At 37.5% G+C, this 6,252-nt stretch overlaps 1 long non-coding RNA gene and 2 other non-coding genes across 3 annotated transcripts; all 3 read left to right on the plus strand.

Annotated features, from left to right (window-relative positions):
- Nucleotides 1-115: 115 nt before the first annotated feature.
- Nucleotides 116-1,938, plus strand: LOC113063313 (uncharacterized). Its single transcript, XR_003278659.1, has 5 exons — nt 116-557; nt 878-943; nt 1,125-1,191; nt 1,428-1,468; nt 1,739-1,938. It is a non-coding gene; the product is annotated as an uncharacterized LOC113063313 (long non-coding RNA).
- Nucleotides 1,237-1,357, plus strand: LOC113063533 (small nucleolar RNA SNORA26). The gene has a single exon (XR_003278718.1). It is a non-coding gene; the product is annotated as a small nucleolar RNA SNORA26 (small nucleolar RNA).
- On the plus strand, nt 1,522-1,644 carry LOC113063534 (small nucleolar RNA SNORA26). The gene has a single exon (XR_003278719.1). It is a non-coding gene; the product is annotated as a small nucleolar RNA SNORA26 (small nucleolar RNA).
- Nucleotides 1,939-6,252: the final 4,314 nt, after the last annotated feature.

Raw genomic sequence — 6,252 nt, forward strand, 5'->3', positions numbered from 1 at the left:
GTGCGCTACTAAATAAAGGGTTGTCCCAATGCACATTTCACAAGTTCACAACTCCACAGGACATTCAATTTAAAAAAAAAATAATTTGGTGGACAGCATAACACTAAATGACAAATTTTCTGTTAATATGAAGTACAGTTTATACGTTTGTAAATATAAATGGGCTAATTTAGGCCCAGTTTAACTGCAAAAGTATATAAAAAGATAATTTCTGGAGTAATAATTTGTGAACATACCGTCTCATACGCCCAGCTGCCAACCATTAATTGTATCGCTGTATTAAACAATACTAGTTTTTTTTAGTTGGATCTGTTTTTTTTAGTCGAAACTGAGTGATTTGTTAACCAATCACACAGAATCGTCCGAGCGTTTTCATGAGTGGGTTTTATTTTTGAAGGAACTGATGGAGCCGATTCGCTTAAACGAACTGGAGGCGGTCTCTTTAAATATCCCACAATTCCTCACACCGCCCACACGTGTTCATTGCTTTTTGCACAGTCGCACAAAGATCACACGATCGGGCAGACACAGCATGGACGGACGCAGTATGGGCGTTGGTAAGGTTTTATGTTTAGATTTTTAATTTCTTGCTTACGTACTTGAACCTATGTTTTATTTTATACTTGCACAACATGTACAAGTTGTGTCGGAAATAATCAGGTTTAGTTTACCAGAGCAGTTACAGTGATCTTTAAAAGTGTATAGAAAGGTATTAAAATATTTCAAAAGATGCTCGATAAAACATGTTGTACAGTTGCTGCCAAGCCTTGATCATAATTCTTGAACTATTACGTTGCAAAAAAGAGCCACGTGTTGCCCGGTAACGCACGTGGTGAATGTGCGGCCTGCTGATGTTGACTTGCATCTGTTTTAATAGATTGTCCATCTGAACCCCCTGACTGAAGAGAAGCTTGCCAGTTTCTACAATGTCTTCCCTGTAAAGGTAAGGAAGCATTTATTAACTAAAAAGTCCCAGTGACTAACAAAAGAGTAGAAATTATTTGTCTCTGTGCTCTATATCTTGCTTAAAGGAAAGCTCAGTGCTAAAGAAGTAAACTTAGTGAATGTTTGTATGGTGTAACGGTCTTTTTTTTATTTATTTATTTATTTTTATTCACATGTAGGATCTCTTATTGGTTTGGGCCTTGAGGCCACAGTTGTGCTGAAGAGTCCTCCTGTAACCATTAACTGGTAAGTTATTTACTTTTATTTTGATAGTTTTGTCAACCCCTTTTATTGCACATTCAAGTCCTATTATGTCTTGAATGATCGACATGGAGGGGTAGATTAATTCTCTCAAAAACCTGAAGTATTGGCTTAACATTCCTTGCTTTGGATCCTGTCGGGAGAAACAACTTTTATAATGGTTAACGTTGATGATTGTGTTTTAAGATGCTTGGTAATTGGTCAAAATTCGTATTTTGCAGCCAATGGCAAAGGCAGAGAATGTAAGAACTACAGTCATTAGGTGAGTAACTTGAGCATATCTCTTTCTGCTTGTATTTCAGACCCTTCTATGCTTTGCCCACTGGAGGCTGTCTGTGTTTCTAGTGGCCATATCAGGAGGGTAGAGTGAACTACTCTTGCTAAAACCTGGGTCAGAGGTCACTTCTCTGTGCTTGGATCCTGTCGCAAGACACATTCATATAAGAATTTAAATGCAGGCCGTGTTTAATGAATGCATAACCTGGTTGGTTTGAGTTTAAAGTGAACTGAGATTTTCCTTTTCTTTTAACAGATTCCATTTGATGGCTTCATTTCGGGGCACATGTTTCCAGTGACTGACTTGTTCCTCGGATGGGATGCAGCTTGAGTAGAGCTAATTTTATTGCCATGTTTGGAGAATGTAAAATGAGTGCTTATTTAACCATGCGTTTATGTATTGCACAATTTTGAAAGTTGTTCATTGTTCCCAATAAAGAAATATACTTTCTTGTAGTGGGTCCTTTTTATTACTTTTTTTTTTTTTTTTTCAATTAACATTTGAATCATTGATCATGACCCATGTTGTCAGGAGATTACTGTTTTTAGCCAAGGTTAATCTGTGTTTTAGAATGGGTTCTATGCATTTTATTTCCTCGGAAGAAACCTCAAATTTCAACAGTTTAGACTGATATGTTTAAAGCGTTAGTTCACCCAAATATTAAAATTGTCATTAACTCACCCTCATGTCGTTCCAAGCCTGTAAGACCTCCGTTCATCTTCAGGACACAGTTCAAGATATTTTAGATTTAGTCAGCTTTCTGTCCCTCCATTGAAAGTGTATGCACTGTATACGGTCCATGTCCAGAAAGGTAATAAAGACATCTTCAAAGTAGTCCATGTGACATCATGTAACTGACCCTCTGATGTCACATGGACTACTTTGTTTTTCTTACCTTTCTGGACATGGACCGTATACCGTGCATACACTTTCAATGGAGGGACAGAAAGCTCTGACTAAATCTAAAATATCTTGAACTGTGTCCTGAAGATGAACGGAGGTCTTACAGGTTTGGAACGTCATGAGGGTGAGTCATTATTGACAATTTTTAATATTTGGATGAACTAACCCTTTTAATGGGAGGTTGGTGAATCAAAAGTTTGTAGTTTGATAACTATTTGTAAGTCTAAGAAAAAGTGGTGTCATTTCTAAATTCAAGGTACATTCGGGGTTAGTGCCTTCTGTGTATTTAGTGCCTAAATGTGTATTTAATAGAATTGTTTCGGAGTAGTGTTATTAAAAGTGACGTGAAATCTAGATTTAGTTTTTGCTGAAGGTGCAGTGGTTCTCACCTGGTTTTACTTCATAATCCAGATGTAATGCTGTATATGGTGGACAATTGGTGATTCTGCTTGATAAATTTATTTGTTTTAGAAACTTCACATTGAATTACCTAGGTACAATATGCAGACATATATCTGGTTGGGGTTTGCTCTTTCAGTTGGTGTGTTCTTTTTTTTTTTTTTGTCGTCTGGTTTAGGCTCAGTTCAGTAGTAATTGGCACCATGCAAAAGCTGATGTCTGTGGACTGCAGAAACCATGTTTATTACAATTTTAACTGAACCTGTAATTAATGTTCATCTGGTTAATTTTCCATCGTTTTGTTTCATAGATTTAAAGAATGGGGGTGTCAACCTGTCCGGTCTAATTTGACATGAATTAACAGTAAAGAATATTTGAACATTTCTCTTAACTATTATTTGATAATACATTTTGCTGTTGTAAACAGAACAACAAAACGGCTGCATTTTTTTCCACAGTTACCACCCCCCCATGATCTACCACTTGAGAGCCACTGTTGAAATTGTACAATAACAGGAATGCTGAATTACAACACCCGATAAGGGGATACAGGGAATTAAGAACATTATCTGAACTTACAAACAGTTTCAGAGCTGGTATGACAGATTATACACTGTATAAAAAACAACAACAAAAACAATATTAAGACAATGGACTGATGTCTGCATAACTAAATGACACTAGTTTGGTTATCTAACATGCAGAGTGAAGTTAAATTTTTTTGTGACAGAAATGATTAAAGACTTCATTGTGATTGAAAGAACAGATAGGAGGAAGAGGAAATTACATAAAAAAATATGGTAATGGAGATGTTACTTAATTTTGTAAAGAAGTAAATTTTTTTTTTTTGAGAAAACCACAGGTTTTGAACACTTAAAGACTCAGCATGCCTCCGCACAGGAAGACAGCTTTTCTAAAGGAAAGGCATTTGTAATTCAAGGAAAGATACTACTGTTTTGAATGTTTTGCTTGATGTTAGGAAATGTTCCAATAGTCTAACAATTTCGTGATTGGCAGGTTTTTGCTTTCTGTGGCCTATTTGTGAATCACTTTCAACAGACACATAAACAATTAAGCTGTCTGGATACACTGGGCCTGAGTACATGTTTTCAATTCACTGGATTGAGTAATGGTTCATAATTATGAACCATTGTGGCTTTAGTTCTTTTAAACTCTGTGAATGTAGCTCATATGAATTATTTAGCCAATTCAGCTTTTCATTTACAGGAGGAACCAGGATTCTGCTTCCTATGGTATATAAAATATTTTAATATTTTCAAATATATTCATACATAAAAAATGAATAAATAAATAAATACAATTCCATTGCCAAATGATGAGGTAACTTCAATAAAAAATAAATTTCAAGAAATTATTGATAAGGTATATTTACACCATGTTTACGTGCATATTTCATAATTTTTCATTCAATATTTATAAAATACTTCTGACAAAAGGCATGTGCATCTTTAACTTCACATTGTCATGAAAACAATTGGTCAGTAACTACACTGATTAGTTAGTTGTGTTTATTTGATTTCATTTGTCATTCTTTTGGAAATCGGGCTGCTGCAGAGTTGTGGTGCCATTGTAGAAACTAAGTTTGTCAGGTTAAGTTCTGTGTTTCATCTGTATAAGCAGAAGATTGCACGTTTGAGAAGCATTAATGGCATGGAACGTGTTTTAGTTCCAGGTTTTACCCTTAGCTTTGCACTCTGAGAGGAAAAAACAACAACTAGGCCTATGTCATGAAATTTAACCCCAAACAAGAACATTGTGATCTTATTTTTACTAGTGCCATGGCTGCGGAGGGATTGAAGAGTTGGGCCATACTCACAGGAATGTGACTGGATTTGAACAAGAGTGCCAGTTGGCTGTCTTCCATGGTCCATGTCTGGTTACTTTGATGTGACCCAGATGTGAAATGTGGCTCAGGGTTGGACAGGACAGGCCACAATAAGGCAGAGCTACATGATTTTTGGCAGAGGGAACTGTTCCTGAGGAAAACAGTTTCAGAGCTGAATGACTTGGACATTTTTCAGAGTGGAATGACAAGATGTGTTTGGATAACACAGCAGTGAAAAACTACTACCCTTCATCAAGGGGTGCCGCAACAAGTATATTTATATCCAAGCTCCTTTGTTTTGGATGCACCAACTTAAGTTGTTGGAATGCTTGGTCATCCAGTTTCATCAGAAAGATAAATCAGAAAGACATTATTTACTGGCGAAAAAGTGGCTGCACTAGCTAGATCAACACTGAACTAGCATAAACCAGCTTGGACCATCACATAAATAAACTATCTCACTACTGTCTCTAATACAGAAACACACTTACTCCTTTCCCCTCCCGTCCTCCTTCTATCTGTCTCTTTGTGTTTCTCTCACATGAATGATGATCACTTTCATCCAGGGCAACCCACAGTTTTACATATTCTTTGTCAAACACACACAATTCCTTTGAAGTCTGCTGGTAAATGGAGAACAAATATATTTTGATCTTCTCCAGGTCACTGATGGAACAAAGAGTTGAATTATGTACGATCCTTTTAAATTTCTCAGGACAAAACAGAAATTCATCTCTCTCAGTGGATCGCCGTCAGACATGTACACACTTTTCACCTCATCTTGGAGGTTGAGCTGTGGGCAGACAGGTTATGTGTGTGGCTAGATGCCATTCTGTTCTTTAAACTGTCTTGTTTTACTCTTTTAGACTGGTCTGAACCAGATTTCTTTGTCACATTTTGCATACTTTGGGAATACTATATGACACATTTTGTATACATAATGTATCTGACCCTTTCACCTTCAGAACTGCCTTAATTCTACGTGGCATTGATTCAAGGTGCTGAAAGCATTCTTTAGAAATGTTGGCCCATATTGATAGGATAGGATCTTGCAGTTGATGGAGATTTGTGGGATGCACATCCAGGGCACGAAGCTCCCGTTCCACCACATCCCAAAGATGCTCTATTGGGTTGAGATCTGGTGACTGTGGAGGCCATTTTAGTACAGTGAACTCATTGTCATGTTCAAGAAACCAGTCTGAAATGATTTGAGCTTTGTGACATGGTGCATTATCCTGCTGGAAGTAGCCATCAGAGGATGGGTACATGGTGGTCATAAAGGGATGGACATGGTCAGAAACAATGCTCAGGTAGGCCGTGGCATTTAAATGATGCCCAATTGGCACTAAGGGGCCTAAAGTGTGCCAAGAAATCATCCCCCACACCATTACACCACCACCACCAGTAGCCTGCACAGTGGTAACAAGGCATGATGGATCCATGTTCTCATTCTGTTTACGCCAAATTCTGACTCTACCGTCTGAATGTCTCAACAGAAATCGAGACTCATCAGACCAGGCAACATTTTTCCAGTCTTCAACTGTCCAATTTTGGCGGACTTGTAGCCTCTTTTTCCTATTTATGGTGGAGATGAGTGGTACCCGGTGGGGTCTTCTGCTGT

This window comes from Carassius auratus, chromosome 45, assembly GCF_003368295.1.
Source record: "Carassius auratus strain Wakin chromosome 45, ASM336829v1, whole genome shotgun sequence".
Taxonomy (NCBI): Eukaryota; Metazoa; Chordata; class Actinopteri; order Cypriniformes; family Cyprinidae; genus Carassius; species Carassius auratus.